The sequence below is a fragment of the Myotis daubentonii genome, chromosome 7 (genome assembly GCF_963259705.1).
Source record: "Myotis daubentonii chromosome 7, mMyoDau2.1, whole genome shotgun sequence".
Taxonomy (NCBI): domain Eukaryota; kingdom Metazoa; phylum Chordata; class Mammalia; order Chiroptera; family Vespertilionidae; genus Myotis; species Myotis daubentonii.
In genome coordinates, this window is record NC_081846.1 from 25562854 (window position 1) to 25579110 (window position 16257).

At 43.4% G+C, this 16257-nt stretch overlaps 1 protein-coding gene across 6 annotated transcripts in view; it reads left to right on the forward strand.

Moving 5' to 3' along the window:
• The first annotated feature begins 253 nt into the window (after positions 1-253).
• The window catches only part of ACSL3 (acyl-CoA synthetase long chain family member 3), a 54922-nt gene continuing 38918 nt past the window's right edge, over positions 254-16257 (forward strand). For 4 of the 6 annotated variants that reach the window (XR_009453760.1, XM_059703316.1, XM_059703315.1 and 1 more), the window contains exon 1: positions 255-510. The gene's annotated coding sequence lies outside the window, so the exon portion shown is untranslated. Of the gene's footprint in view, positions 511-16257 lie in introns of all 6 variants that reach the window. The other 2 variants (XR_009453759.1, XR_009453761.1) reach the window with 1 other exon arrangement.

Consider the following 16257-nt stretch of genomic DNA (forward strand, 5'->3'; position numbering starts at 1 on the left):
CCCTCCTCCCGCCGCCGCGGCCCCTTCCTTCTCCGTCGACCCCGTTCCCGCCCGGCGGCGGCGGCGGCGGCGGCGGCGGCGGCTGCGGCTGGGTCCCGTCCGCCACGGCTCCGCCGACTGACCCGTAGTAACCCCGCTCCGCCCGGGCCGCCCGCCTCGCGCTCCCCGCCGGAATTCTATAGGCCCAGCCCCGCACGCGCCACCGCCCGCGGGCCAATGGGCGGCGGCCTTTCTGCATATGCAACGAGCGCCGGCCTGGGAGCGCGTCCCGGGCGGTTCGGCTCAACAGACGCTGGTGTGCCGGCGCCGGGAGCGGCGCTGCAGTGGTCGCCGCGGCCGGGCCGGGACGAGGCGGCGACGGCGGACGGGGCAGCGGACGGTCGCCCCCTCGCAGTGCGGCCGCGGCGGCTGCGCCGGGGTCTCCAGGAGGCGGCGCGGGACGTGACCGCTCTGGGGCGCAGCCAGGCCTGCGCGGGCCCGAGGCCGCAGGGACCGGAGCCCGGCATCGCGGTGAGTGCGGCGCCCGTTGTGGGAGCGGCGGGGCCGGTGGCGGTGCGGCCTCGGCGTGCGGTCGGGCTGCGCCCGAGGGCGGCCCCCGCGCGGAGGAGGAGCGCGGCTGGTCTGGGGTCCCCGGGGCCCCGACGTGGCCGCCGAGCACGGCTCCGGGGGGTCCCGAGCCGGCCCGCGGCGTGGGGACCAGCTGCGTGGGGACCAGCTGCGTGGGGACCAGTTGCGGGGCAGAGTGGGAGGCACCTCGGTGGGGTCCGGGCAGCGAGTGACGTGGGGCCTCGGCCAAAGCGCCCACGTGAGCGGGGTGGGGGGGCGGGGACCGCGGCCGGAGACGCGGCGCTGTCCGGTGCAGGAAGGATGCACGGGGTCTCCCGGCGCTGTGGGGGCGGGGTGGGGGCTGATAACTGGGATAGGTGGGCTCTGGCGCGGTCCCTGGGAGGAAACTGAGTCCGCGATTTCGGAAAGCCTGGCTGGAGGGGTGGGTGGGGGTGCCTTGCTGCGGGTGTGAGAAGAAATTGGGTGTGTGAGGTGGATCGACCTTAGTATTTGTTCTGGCCACGATCTGCGGTGATGGGACTGGCATGAAGACGGATCGGTGTTTTGGGGTCGAGAGAGAGAGAGAGAGAGAGAGAGAGAGAGAGAGAGAGAGAGAGAGAGAGAGAGGAAGAGGAAGAGGAGAGGGAGAGATGGTTTTCTTTTCCCTGAGTGCGTTTAAATTACATACCAGCAATAGGATGGGTAGCACCGAGGGCGTGCTCGCTGCCAGAAATTCTGGGGGTTAGGTGCTATCATCAGGCCCGTTTCATAGATGAGGAACCCCAGGCAGTGAGTCATTGAACTGGTTTGCCCAGTTTGGTTTTAAAAAAAAAGTGCTCTGCTTGTATATACGACCCCTCAAAAACAGCCTGGTCGGAACAACGTCTTTAAAATTATATGGAAGCTAGAGAGGGAATAGGCTTTGTGAAAGTGATTGCAGCTGAACAAAATGTCAAGCGGCTGACATTTATTGAGCCTTTATAATATTCCAGGCACTGTACTAAGAGCTTTATGCATGGTGTCTTTATATCGTTAACAATCCTCTTGGTGGTTATTCCCATTTTACAGCTGGAGAAAACTGCAATCTGGGCAGGTTAATTTGCCCCAGATCACAGCAAGTGAGAAAAGAAGCCGGGATTCAGAGTATCCTGTCTAAACATCCAGAGCTCTCACCTCTTACCACTGTACTAGAGGCTTGGTGCATGAGATTCGTGCACTGGGGGTGGGGGGGGGGGTGGGGTAAGGGGGGTCCCTCAGCTGTGCAGTCTGGAACCCCTTGCTCCCTGGCTCCTTACTGCCACCTCTGCTGCAGGCGGGACAGGCTCCTGCCACTGCCACTGCCACTGCAGCTGTGCTTGCCAGCCCTGAGCCCAGCTTCTGGCCCAGCTGTGCTCCTCCCTGTGGGAGCCACTGACCACCAGGGGGCAGCTCCTGCATTGAGCATCTGCCCCCTGGTGGTCAGTGCCTGACATAGCAACCAGTCATTCTGCCGTTTGGTTGATTTGCATATTAGGGTTTTATTATATAGGGTTTATTATACAGGATAGGCTATAGGATAGAATAGGATAGGCTAGGGTAGGATTCGGCTGCCTCTTCCTTGGGGCTGGCTGAATAGTTGCCACAGCAGGAATTTTGTTTGGGTGGTCAGGAGAACTAGGTTTCATGGTCATGACAACCTTTTTGTCTCCCCAGATTGGTGCCCAGAGTTGAAGGGTGCTGCTGAGTGTTTCAGAAGGTTATTACTAGGAAGAGGTGTTGTGACATGGGAGTCTGTTTCACAGACTTGATTCTTTTGTTTTCTGGCATCTTCCTGTGCAGTTCTGACCCTGTGGATTAGTAAAGCTTCTCTGGCTTTAGTAGTCACTCTGGCATTTTCTGTCAGGCTTTTCCTGGTTTCTCTCTTCTTCTACAAAAAGAATTAATTCTGTGGGATGGCAGTGTTGTTGGCATAGAGGTCCATTGTATGTAAGGGTTGATGTGACAAGTCACCTAGTGTCTTTGGGTCTCAGGTACTGGATTGGTAAGACATTTGGACTGGATAATTTAAAGCTGAGCTATTCTGTGAGTGAAATGTCCTTGAAGGAAAGAAAGATGTAAGAAATGAAAGATGGACAAATTATGGGGAAAATCATGCCATGTCTGGTTTTGGGGAGTCAGATCTCAAAGCCTCAAGTTCTTATTGTTTATGTGCTTCCCTGCTGCTTAAATAATTAGTTCATTCCTCATTCGATTAATCAGCTAGAGCCTTTTGACTCCTGTTGTGTGTCAGGCCCCATGTAAGGTGCTGGGGTACATGGGGATTGGTGTGATCCTTGACGTCACCGGGGAAACCAGGAAAACGACATGAAACAAATCGTATGAATAAATATACAAGTACAAGTTAGGATGTGCAGTGAAGGAAAAATAGTGTGTGAATGAAGATTACAATGAGGATTGCGAGTTAGACGGAAATCTAGGCAGTTATTTGAACTGATGTGGTGAAGATTTTACTGGAATGACAATCTTGCATTCTGAGGCTATAATTAAAGGTACCTAATGAGTTTGAGAACCTTTGAGCAGTATTTGTTCCTAATCAGAATGCCACTCACATTGAAAGATATGAAAATCAGATAGGGAACTTTTTCAATTAGTCATTCTGCCTACCTTCAGGGTGCTTAAAGCTTAAATATTTCTGTAATGCTTAAGTTTTCCCCTCTCAAAGTGAACTGTTGGGAAGCAAGAGTCTTTATGTGAGATTTGGACTTGAGGATGGGATTTGGATGTTTTCAGGGAAGCTGGGTCCAAAAAGGTGACAGGATTTTCTTACTTTAGATAAGCTACATCATTATCAAAAGTATCCAGTATAGTTTATACTTTACAAAGTGATTCTTACCTCTTAGGAGATAAAAATGATGACATGATTTGGGAAATGTAAGCTCTTTAATATGTGAATATTTCAATTGAACATGTATTAAGCCAATACAAATAATTTATTGCAATACATTTACTAAAGGCCATCTGCATGCAAAGCAGTGTGCTAGGTGTGCCATGGGGAATAAATAAAAAGATGAATTTGAGAAAGTCCTTGCTTTCAAGGTTTCAATTTAATGAATACTAATACTCAGATTTAAGTGTTGTTTTTCTCACCTATTTCCAAGTACTATCATGTTAGCCCATTTGATTCTCAATAGCCTTATATCATGAGCACAAATATTGAGAAAGTGGAGATGTAGAGGTAAAGTCTCAGACATGGGGATTAATGATAATAGGGGAGGGAGAAGGAGATGAATGAGATTTTGGGTGATCACTAGTTTACCATTTTGGAGCCATCAGTGTAGAGGTGATGGCTGAAACCTGGCATGAGTAAGATTGCCTTTGCAGAGACTAGACTAATCACAGGAGGAGGCCTGGGATGGAGCTGGGGAGAGGAGGCTGCCTTTGCAAAGATACCTGAGGAGTGGCCAGGGAAGTGAGGACAGTCAGAAGCAGGTGTCCCTGCAGCCACGGGGAGGAAGCGGTTAATACTGTGGAGTGTGCCTGTGAGGAAAATTAAGTACCATCATTGGATTTAGTAACTGGGAAAGTGGGAGCTGAGAGGGAGAGGTTGAATACAGTTGAGGAAAGTGTTGTTACTTGTTAGTACAAAGTTCCGCAGGCTAGGACAGTGGTTCTCAACCTTCCTAATGCCGCGACCCTTTAATACAGTTCCTCATATGGTTGGGGGTCACCACAACATAATTATTTTCATTGCTACTTCATAACTGTAATTTTGCTACTGTTATGAATTGTAATGTAAATATCTGATATGCAGGATGTATTTTCATTGTTACAAATAGAACATAATTAAAGCATAGTGATTAATCACAAAAACAATATGTAATTATATATGTGTTTTCCGATGGTCTTAGGTGACCCCTGTGAAAGGGTCGTTCAATCCCCAAAGGGGTCGCGACCCACGGATTGAGAACCGCTGGGCTAGGAGGAGGGCCACCTCTTCTCTAGTAATAGAGGAGACAGGTCTGTGACTGACCTGATACAAATCAGTACCTTATCTTGGAGCCCTGAGCAATTTCCAAAAAATTGCCAAGAACTGTTCAATTCCTATAAAAATCAGCCCAGTTTTAGTTCACTCATAATAGTCTTTTTAGAACACCATACTACCAAAGCATTTCTTCTCTCTTTTTCTTCCTCCTCTCTCTATCCTTTAATTGATATAATAAAATCTGCACTTATGTAATTTGAATTTGGACATGCCTACATCTGTGCATCAATTACCACTTCTAAGTTTCCCTGTGCCTCTGGTTTTGTTTTTCTGGTATTTTGAATCTGGTGAGTGAGCAAAGCCATTATATAAATAAAAGCATACATCATTTAGAGGGGACTGGGAAACATTAATCACCTAAGGACAGGAGTATTTAAGCTCTATGAAGATGGATACAGCATGTGGTTAATGTTGAGTGAGCAATACAGAGGGCAGAATAGCCAGAGAAAGGTCAGCTGAGCAAAAAGGAGAAATAGGCTGGATTTGAAGGAAGAATTGAGTCTGAGGAAGGTACTCAAATGGATAGGTCCAAGAGCAGGATTGAGGCATCAACTGTTTTGAGGGACCAGGGAAGCCGTGAGGATAAATCATCCCAGGAGAGAAGCAAACACAGTTAAGTCCTGGCATAAACTCATTTATTTAGTGCTTCCTTCAACTCAGAAAGTAACTACTGAAAGGATTGAAGATCCTAGGAACGGAAGGCCCTAGACAGCGGTTCTCAACCTGTGGGTCGCGTCCCCTTTGGGGGTCGAACGACTCTTTCACAGGGTTGGCCTAAGACCATCTGGAAACACATATATAATTACATATTGTTTTTGTGATTAATCCCTATGCTTTAATTATGTTCAATTTGTAACAATGAAATTGGGGGTCGCCACAACATGAGAAACTATTAAAGGGTCTCGCCATTAGGAAGGCTGAGAACCACTGCCCTAGACTGAGCAGCCAGCAGGTGAAGAGAGCCATGTGGGCTCTGAGTTGATACAGGAAGGGCATTTGGGTTCTGGCCCAGGTTGTTTCTAACCCTGCTGCTGTGGCTGTGGTGGGCACTGCCATGTGGCACTGTGCACAGCAGGCCTGGCAGTGTGGCATTGCCCCTGCCCGTTAGCCTGTTGGTGCTGTTTCCTTGTCTGTAATACTTTCTTGCTCACCAGAGTTATGATCTGCTTCTCCTACTTCAACCACAGAAGTTTCTTATTTGTACTTTACTTTTATTGGCACTGCAGTGATCTTCATTCTCGACCTTGACTTTGGCTTTTATTTTTTACTGTAAGACTAAAACAGCCAGAAACCTTCTCTTCCCCTTGGAGACTGACTTGATCTCTGGACTTGTACCTCCTGTTTTGGGGAAGGGTGAGGTGAGGAATTTATTTTAGTTCCAAAGAAAACTAGAATAAATTAATTTGAGCACTTTACTTGACATAATTTTAATGTAAACAGAATTAACAGTAATTGAAACTATATCACATGGATCATAATCACGGAATCATTTTTTACATATTCACAATTAGTATTTCCCTAAGTCATTTTCCATTTGCATTATGTAACTTTCCGTATTGCTCATGTGTTAGAATCTAAGAATTTGTATTCATCGTTTATTCTGGAACTCGGTCTGACTTATAGGCTGATGCCTGTTTAGACAACATAGTGCCTTCCTTAGAAATTCAAAATATTTAGTCTGTATATCACTTTCTGAGGCATAAAAAGAATATCTGTTCTCTCTAATAGCATTTTGAGGGAGGTGGGGAGTTGTGGGAAGCAGTAGCTGGCTGGGAGTGAGGTCAGGGAAGGCAGTATAAGGAGAGGTTGGTGTGGTCCAGAGGAGTGACAGTGGGCTTGAGCTTGGTGCAGCACTATTGCTTGAATTCCCAAATCTCGTTCTCTCATTCTAGTTTGTGACCATGGCAAATTAACCTCTGAGTTTCAATTTCTTTGGATAAGGATGATGTCTGTCTTATAGGGTACATGTGCTCTTGGGTGTGCATGCAACCCATCTCTGGGTGCTGGGAGAAAATGTTAGAAGTTTTATTTCTTGTTTTAAAAAATCTCTATTTTATGCATGCGGTGTGGTATTTACAAAATGCTAGAACAATAGTATATATACACAGTATTTAAGGAGCACATGTTTGGAATGCCAATAGTTTTTACCAAAGTTTCTTGTGATCCATAGAATTTTGAGAAGGTAAGCTAGTAGATAAAAGCTAGGCTCATGCTTGGAGGCAGCTTTAGAGATGAATTAAATTTGGAACGGGGTTGAAGAGCTTTTGGTGACTTGGCTCTGGGAAATGAATTGAAATGTATTGGATTTAGGGATGTGTCTCTGGGAGTTCATTTGAAAAATGGTGGACATAGTAAAACTGGCATATGTAATATTTGAATTACTTTGTGAAAGTCTTAAACTGTATGTTCTTACACTATATCATGTGTTACAAGATTACATGGTAGAAGTTTGCAAGGGATAAAACCCAGAAACATGAGTCAGTGTTAGAGAATTGCTGTTGGTGCCTGGATAGTTTACCCACAGATAACTGAGAGCTGACTGTATGCATGTTTAAGTTAATATTTATTTGTATTGTATGAAGCCAGAGGACAGGCATGTTAACTATAGGTAATTAATTAGTTTTGTGTTTCTTGTTAATTTGAAATTGCTTGATAAAATGACAATTGTATTTGCTGTCTTTTTAGATAAGTCTCTAAAACATAATGTGTTCCTTTTGGGCTTTTTTTGGGGGGGGGGGGCAGAGTAGCTGTGTGCAATGCATCCCTCCAATGAAAAGACAGCTCTATGAGGACAGGGATATTAGTGCTTTAGTCACCCAGTGCCCAGCATATAGAACAGTGGTTCTCAACCTGTGGGTCGCGACCCCTTTGGTGGTTGAACGACCCTTTCACAGGGGTTGCCTAAGACCATCCTGCATATCAGATATTTACATTACGATTCATAACAGTAGCAACATTACAGTTGTTATGAAGTAGCAACGAAAATAATTTTATGGTTGGGTAACAACATGAGGAACTGTATTTAAAGGGCCAGACGGTTGAGAACCACTGATAATAGAAGATACTTATGTTTGCTGAATGACTCAGTCTTTGCATCTCTGTCACCTAGCACAAAAATAGATGTGAGATACTCAGTAAATGTTTGTTAAATTGAGTTGAAAGATGTGAGCACAAGACAGAAAAGTTTGGAAGGCCAACAACGTGACATCAAATGACCAGTATGCACTTATTAGTGGGAGCACAGGAATTCTCTCTAAGAGCAGACTCACTGTTGATAAAGTATGTGTTTGAATAGCTAGCAGGTTGAGCAATATGTACAGATATAATTAAAAAATTATGTGATCAAGAAGGCAAGAAAATATGATGGGATTGTTTCAGTACAATTGCTTGTTGTACTTTAATATCACCACTTGTCCCTTTCTCTGTAGCCTCTGACAATGTCCTCATGTCTTATAGGACACTTCTTTTGGCTTTTACCTTTCTCAGCTGGCTTTCATAGCCTGTCCTTAATCCTTCTCTCTCTCTCTATATATATATATAAAAGCCTAATATGCTAAATGTCTGACCATTTGTTCAACCAGCTGCTATGATGCACACTGATCACCAGGGGGCAGACATTCCCACTGGTGGGTTAGCTTGCTGCTGGGGTCTGGTGGATTGGGACTGGGTGAGACAGGCCGGACATGCCCTGAAGCCCTCCCGGAGCCCCTCCCTGGCTGGGTAATCTCCCTCTGTTCCTCCCCGCCTCTAAAATATTTCTTCTAATTAATTTCCTTTCAATGTGCAAGAATCCGTGCACTGGGCCTCTAGTATTTTATAAGTGAACTAGAGCCTGGTACACGAAATTCATGCACTCAAGCGGGGCGGGGGTGGGGTGGGGTCCCTCAGCCTGGCCTGCGCCCTCTCACAGTCCGGGAGCCCTCGGGGGGATGTCCTACTGATGAATGGGCCTAAGCCCTCAGGTCGGATATCCTTAGCGCTGCCATGGAGGTGGGAGAGGCTCCCGCTTCACTCCAGCTGTGAGTCCGGCTTCTGGCTGAGCAGCACTCCCCCTGTGGGAGCACGCTGGCCACCAGGGGGCAGCTCCTGTGTTGAGCATCTGCTCCCTGGTGGTCAGTGTATGTCATAGTGACTGGTTGTCCCGCCCTCAGGCCGCAACCGGCTCTCTGACATCCCCCGAGGGGTCCCAGATTGCAAGAGGGCACAGGCCAGGTCGAGGGACCCCACCAGTGCACATTTGGGGCCTGAGAGGGATGTGGGAGGTTGGCCAGCCCGGGAGGTACCGCAGGAGGGCTCCAGGGTGTGTCTGGCCTGTCTTGCTCAGTCCTGATCTGTCGGATCCCAGCAGCAAGCTAATCTACTGGTTGGAGCGTCTGCCTCCTGGTGGTCAGTGCATGTCATAGCAACTGGTCAACCAGTTGACTGTCTGCCCCCTGGTGATCAGTGCATGTCATAGTGAGCAGTTGAGCAGCCATAGCATATCATTAGCATATTATGCTTTGATTGGTTGAATGGCCAACTGAATGACCAGACATTTAGCATATTAGGCTTTTATTATATAGGATATGCAGTTGACTCTTGAACAACTTGACAGGGGATTGTTAGGGTATAGTTGAACATCCTCAGAAAACTTTTTTTTTTTTTTCTCAGAAAACTTTTGACTCCCCCAAAATTTAACTACCAGTAGCCTACCATTAACCAGAAGTCTTACCAGTAACATAAACAGTTGATTAACACATGTTTTGTATGTTATATGTATTACATAATGTATTCTTACAAAAAGGGAGCTGGAGAAAAGAAAATGCTATTAAGAAAATCATGGGAAGAGAAAATAAATTTACAATACTGTATCTTTGAAAAACCCATGTATTGAAAAATCCATGTGTAAATGGACCCACACAGTTTATACTGTTATTATTTTTGTATCATTTTCTGGTTTTGACTCTTATGAATAGATCAGTGATGACTCTAAAATCTACATCTTTAGCTTTGTCTACATCTTTAGTCCTGTATTTCTGACAGTATCCTAACTCTATTCTTGTCAGTGCTATACACAGTAGCCAACCCTCTACACATGCGCTCTCAGAGGTTTCTGTTCTTTCTCCTATATTCCTCATATCTCTTGTCAGAAATGTTGACATTAATCTTCAAAGATTAATATTCACACATCCTATATCCTATTGTCTTAACTCAGAAAAGTCTCTACAGTTGGTCCTGCTGCTTCTGTAACTACTGTCATAAACTCTGGACCTTTTCATTCTTCTCTTGGGTTCTTGTAATAACTACATACCTGGATTCCTTTCTAGTTTCTTTTCTGTGGTAACCCAAGTAATCATTCTGAAAAAATAAATTTGGTCAAATGCCTTGCTTAAAATTAAAAACCTGTCTCATTGTATCTACAACATGCTTCTATATTCCATTTGCATTTCTAAATCCCCCCATATTTCCTGTCTTTCAACTATGTCAAGGTACATGTGATTTCTCCTTCTGTGCTCTTTCATGGCTCTCTGTGTGAGGCAGGAGTGGAGGGAGGAATTGGAGCACACAGGGATCCATTTGGCTCTGTCTGTGGGACCAAGGAGTACTTCACTTAGAGGCTGCAGCTGAGTCTTGAAGTTCAAGGTTACTTTGACAATCGGTGTAGCTCCTGGGCAAGTATGCGCTAATTCTTGTTCCACGTTTTATTAGCTAGTCTTAAAGATGTTTTCTTCTAGATAGACTTTGGGATTCATGTATCAAGTACTCATACAAAACAAACAAGTAACCAAGTCCTAGTAAGATTTTGTGATTGGGATTGTATTTGGTTTAGAGGTTAATTTTGGTGAGTTATAGTTATCCTTTCTACCCAGGAACTAGTCTGTCTTTCCATATTTGAAGGTCTTTTAGTTTTTTTTCTGTAGCTATGTATATATGTATGCATGTATGAGTATATATATGTGTGTGTATATATAATACACATAATGTTTAAGATGTGTATATTAAATGTTTAAAGTTCCTTTTATTGTGACTACGAAATTTTTCCTTTTCGTTTTCCAATTACAAATTTTTATCATGTACTTAATATCAAGATATCTTAGTGAATTCTCCCTCTAGTTGGATAGTTTTCAGATGGTTCTTTTGAGTTTTTCTTTTCTTTTCAGCCAATTAATCTGTAAACAACGATGATTTTGTGTCCTTTTTTCCAATATTCATACCCCTCATATTTTTTCTCATCATTGCATTGGCTTCCGTGACTGCTGCATCGGAGGTACACTGTAGCCTTCCAGGCCGGCATCTTCAAGTCCCTCTGCTGGATCTTCACATCGCCTCCTCTGTGTGTCAAATCTCCCTTTACCTCCATCTTGTAAGGACACTTGTGATGACATTTAGGGCCCACCAGATATCCAAAATTGCTTCCTCATATTCACACCTGCAAAGATACTTTTCCCAAAAAAGGCAACATTTCTAGGTTCTAAGGATTGGGGTCCTGATACCTTTGGGGTCATTTATCAACCTACTATAGTACTTAGTGTTGTCTTGAATTGCCCTGTTCTTGAATATCTCTGTATTCTTATAGATACTGTTATTACTGCATATAGTACCCTCTCCTTGATTCCTTGTCCAGAAATATATGGATCCAGTCAACTCATCATGGTCAAGCTTTTGTGACTTTCTCCCCCGCCTCCTAGGCAAAGGACTGCATTTGCCTGTCTGTTTTCTTAATATAGTCTATACTTCTCCAGTAGCTTTTGACATGGGAATAAGGTGTTATGGCAAAGTGACACAGATAACTTTCTCATACTTTCCCTTGATTTGAGCAGATACCCAGTCTGTTTGTCTCTAGAATCTGACCTTTCAGTAAGCGTACACATTTGAATTGACTTTGGTATTTATCAGTCGGGTGTAAGAAATAAGATAAAGAAAAATAATAGTATACATAATTTTGTATGAACAACAAAATTTTAAGTACTATTAAAACATACATTGTATATTATAGTTTATGTAGAGTGCTTTCACCTGCTTTCCTTGTTTGCTCCTAAAGGGAGTTTTATTTGGTATTTATTATCACCCCAGTTTTACAGTGAACCTGAAGCTGGGGTGTTTAGGGACTTGTCCTATATTACATGATGAGTAAGTGGAGGTGGGGCTGCATCAGACCCAGAACTTATTGGCAGGGTTCTAAAAGGAGCAAGTTTATTGAACATTTTTTATATGCAGTTAAACCAGTGTTGCAACAAATAGTACCTTCAGTAGGACCATATAAAGCACTTTGAAACAGCATGAAACAGAACTTTGTACCCATCCAGCTATACTGATAACTAGCATTCACAGTGCCTTTGTGTTTTCCCAAAGTCCTTTATATCTACTGCATTTCATTTTTATCCTCACTATAAATTTTGTGTATTAGATCAATGGTGACATATGTGGAAATAAAGTACAGGAATGCTATTTCAAAGACAAAGATCAAACTTTTACTAGTGGTGGGACTCAGGCTACAATTTGTTGGCTTACTCCATGAGATTATTGATTGTAGGGTGACCAGCTCATCCCCGTTTGCCTGGGACTTTCCTGGTTTTAATGCTGAAAATTCTGTGTCCTAGGAAAACTCCTCAGTCCCAGGCAAATTGGAATGGTTGGTCATCGTAATTACATCTCACATGTGCTGGTGGACTGGATATGGGAATAGGTTTACCATATATAAAATACAAGGCACTCATTTAAATCTGAATTCCAGTGAACATCAAGTAATTTTTCAGTATATGAGTAAATGTCAAATACTGCATGGGATACATATACTTTAACGTTTGTTCATTGTTTATCTGAAATTCAAATTTAACTAGGCATCTTGTAGTTTTATTTGTTAAGTCTGGTAGTCCTAAGAACGAAGGGAAATTTTTGTGTGTAAAAGTGGACCTAGATGCTTTTTAATGGACGACCTTAGTCTTCACACATTTGTCTACTTGAGGAAGCACCATCTGGCAGTTTCTTTTTCTGGGGTACGGCTCTTGTCCTTTCAGTTGTGTGGGCAGGATAGATCCAGAGGTCAGGATGAAGATAAGAAACTAGATTTGCCTACTGCATTAAAACGTGTGTGTGCGCGCTTCTGTTTGAAGCAGTTAGTTTTTTATTTGTTGGGAAACCCAACCCAGATCTGAACCCATTTCATCTTTGTTGGATAAGTCTGTGAAAGATCACCCATAGTGTTTTTAGACTGTATGTTAAAAAGTATGTTTGTTGTTGTTAAGATAGTACATGGACAATGATTCAAAATGGAAAGGAAGTCAAGGCTTCACCCAGCCTTTTGCACCCATCGTTCATTCACCCTCTATGGTGACCATCTGGTCAGCTGGAAAATGAACTTTTGAAATGGACCTTAGAAATCTCATAGAGTGGTTTTTGCTTTTTTTTTTTTTTTTTTTTAAAGCGGGGGAACTTTTCCTCCCTCCCTCCCTCAAAATTTGTGTGTGTGGAAAAAAGTACCTTCTATTGAAGAAAGAAATGGGTTCTTAGGGTTATTTAAATCTTCATTGTAGATGATTGTCACTACTACAAATTAATTTGGGAGTCCTAGGCATCAGTAGAATATAGTCTTAAAAAGAGATTTAGCTGAATTCCATCAACATTAATGGGGAGCAAATTAAGATTTAGTTACTTGTATTAGGTCTCACAGTAATTAGTAGCAGAGACTAGTGTCTGTGTATGCATCAGCATGTGTGTGTTATAATTCCTATTCTGTGTCAACCTGAAAGTGTATAAGTTTTCTTGACCCATTTTCTGTTTCCTATTTCATTTTGTGCCAAGACCTAGAGTTTTTGTTTTGTTTTAAGAACATCTGGCTTAGACTTTATCTGGAAAGGGAAGATGGAATAAATGTAGATTAAAAAAAAAAAGTGTCTGCTCCTGGCCGGGTGGCTCAGTTGATTGGAGTGTCATCGCATGCACCGAAAGATTGCAGGTTCAATTCCCAGTCAGGGCACATACCTAGGATTTGGGTTCCATTTGGATAGGGTGTTCATAGGAGGTGGCCTATTGGTGTTGCTCTCTCACATCAATGTTTGTTTCTCTCTCTGTTTCTCTTGTCTCCCCACCCCCTCCCCCCTTCCTCTCTCTCTCAAAATCAATGGACATATATTCGGGTGAGGTTTAAAAAAAAATGGATCAGGGTTATGGAAGTCCTGGGGATTGTATTTGTGGTTCAAGAAAACTTTTCAAGAGTCCTATTGTTATTTTAATAAAAGGATTAAAAAAGCTTACAGTAGATAACTGAAGATTATGGAAAGACTAGGGGCCCGGTGCACGAAATTCGTGCACTGGGTGTGTGTGTGGGGGGGGCGGGGGGGAGGGTCCCTCAGCCCCGCCTCCCCCCTCTCACATACTGGGAAGCCCTCAGGCGTTGACTCCCATCACCCTCCAATCGCAGGATCGGCCCCTTGCCCAGGCCGGACGCCTCTGGCCTAGGCGTCCGGCCTGGGCAGCGGGGACCCACAGCTGCAGCGGCCCCGCGATCATGGGCTTCGCTTTAGGCCCAGGCAAGGGACCCCTAGCTCCTGGGACTGCCAGCTTTGACCGTGCCCAGCTCCCATCGCTAGCTCCACCCCTACTTCCTGCTATCACTGGCCAGGGCGGAAAAGGCACCTGATTCTCCGATCATGGCTGGGGGGCAGGGCAAAGGCGGCCCCAGAGCCGCCTTTGCCCTGCCCCCCAGCTCTTAGCTCCCCCCCTGGGTTTCCGATCACTGTCAGTGGCAGGGGGCTTCTTCCTGCTTTCCCTTTCGCCTCCCTGCATTGTGCTACCTATGCAAATTAACCGCCATCTTGTTGGCAGTTAACTGCCAATCTTAGTTGGCAGTTAATTTGCATATAGCCCTGATTAGCCAATGAAAAGGGTATCGTCGTACGCCAATTACCATTTTTCTCTTTTATTAGTATAGATAGTTGGTTCTATTCATCTGCTTTTCAATTCTTTTTAAAAAAATAATATATATTTTATTGATTTTTTTTTTTAAATAGAGAGAGAGAGGGATAGAGAGTCAGAAAATCGATGAGAGAGAAACATTGATCATCTGCCTCCTGCACACTCCCTACTGGGTATATGCCAGCAACCGAGGTACATGCCCTTCAGTTCACAGGCCGGCACTCTATCCACTGAGCCAAACTGGTTAGGGCTGCTTTTCAATTCTTAATCTAAATATATCCATGGCAAAGACTTTCTGGTTTTCCTTTTCTTCCCTTTCTCCCTCCCAATATATGTCCTTAGGGCCAAAATTTTATTTTCTGAAATTAGAATAAATACAAGTTTAACAGCTTTCTTAAAAAGAAAAAGACCAAACTATTATTTTTTCATCAAATTTTCTAGTTGTGAACTGAAAATTTATCTAATCCAGATGGTGCTATGACTCAGTTCTCTAATATTGTCTTTAACTGATGTTCTGGTCCAGAATTTTTTGACCTTGTTATTTGTTGTGTAGAGAAAGTACTTACATGCATTAATGATCTTGATTTTCAGCTGTACAGTCTAATTTCATTCATAGAGAAGTGGTCAGTGTTGAGTGGTCAGTGTTGAAATCTTCAAGGTTGTTAAAGATTTGTTAATAGGGTTTTAGAAAGGAAAATAAATCCTTTGTTTTTCCTTTAGTATAAGGGAGAGTGAGATCCACTGTATTATGTTGAACTTAGGCAAATAACTATTGCAATGAAAATAATACTGAGTTTCCAGATTCTGGTGGGATCAAGTGGGGAGAAAAAGATAAATGTTTCAATTCTACTTACAAAGATATAATTTACCAGGTTGCTCTAAGTCATAGGTAGCTTAAGAGAAAAGGTTTCCTTATATCTGGAATATGAAAGATTAAAGAACCAGTACTATTTCAAGTAAAAACTCATAAAATTATAATCCTCAGAGATTCATTGTCTTGTTATTAAGCTTTATTGGTCTTAATCTTACTTTTAGAAGTTTTATGAATCCAGTTTTTCATAGAGTTCTGTAAATTTTCACCCAGTTCAAAGGTATGATCTTAAAACTTATCAGAAACCTGTATTTTGGAGTATCAGAGTCCTCTTCATGAATCTCTGCAAAAAAGTATGAGTAATATGTCGACTCTGTAAATGACAGGCTTAAGATGACATGGTTAAAGATCTCTGATTACATTGCACTTGGCAAAGAAATGTGCTTTTTTTTCTACAATATAGTATTTTCAGATAACTAGAATTACAAGTGAAAACATCAGGACATTGTAGATTCTTTAGAATTTTATATAATTTCTGGAAAATTCATTTTAACAATATGTGCATATAAATACAACATAATTATTTCTTATTAGACAAAAGTTTTTGTGTAATTTAGCATATCAAATAGATCTAATTTTATTTCCTCCTTTTATAAAGAGAGAGATGTCCTTTGAAATTTCTCAGGGATCTTTCTGAAAAAAATTTCAAGTTATTTTCAGCTTAAGAAAAAGTTCAGTGCGGGAAGGCGGGTGGGGGGGAGTGTTGGTGAGGAGGTAAAAGATCAACCAAAGGACTTGTATGCTTGCATATGAGCATAACTAGTGGACACGGGGTGGGGTGGGGGGAGTTGAGGGCTTGTGCTGGGGGTTGGGGATGGCCGGGGAGAGATCAATGGGGCGGGGGGGGGGGGGGGAAGGAGACTTATGTAATACATTAAACAATAAAAAACTTAAAATAAAAAAGTCATTTTAGCCTTATCTGGTT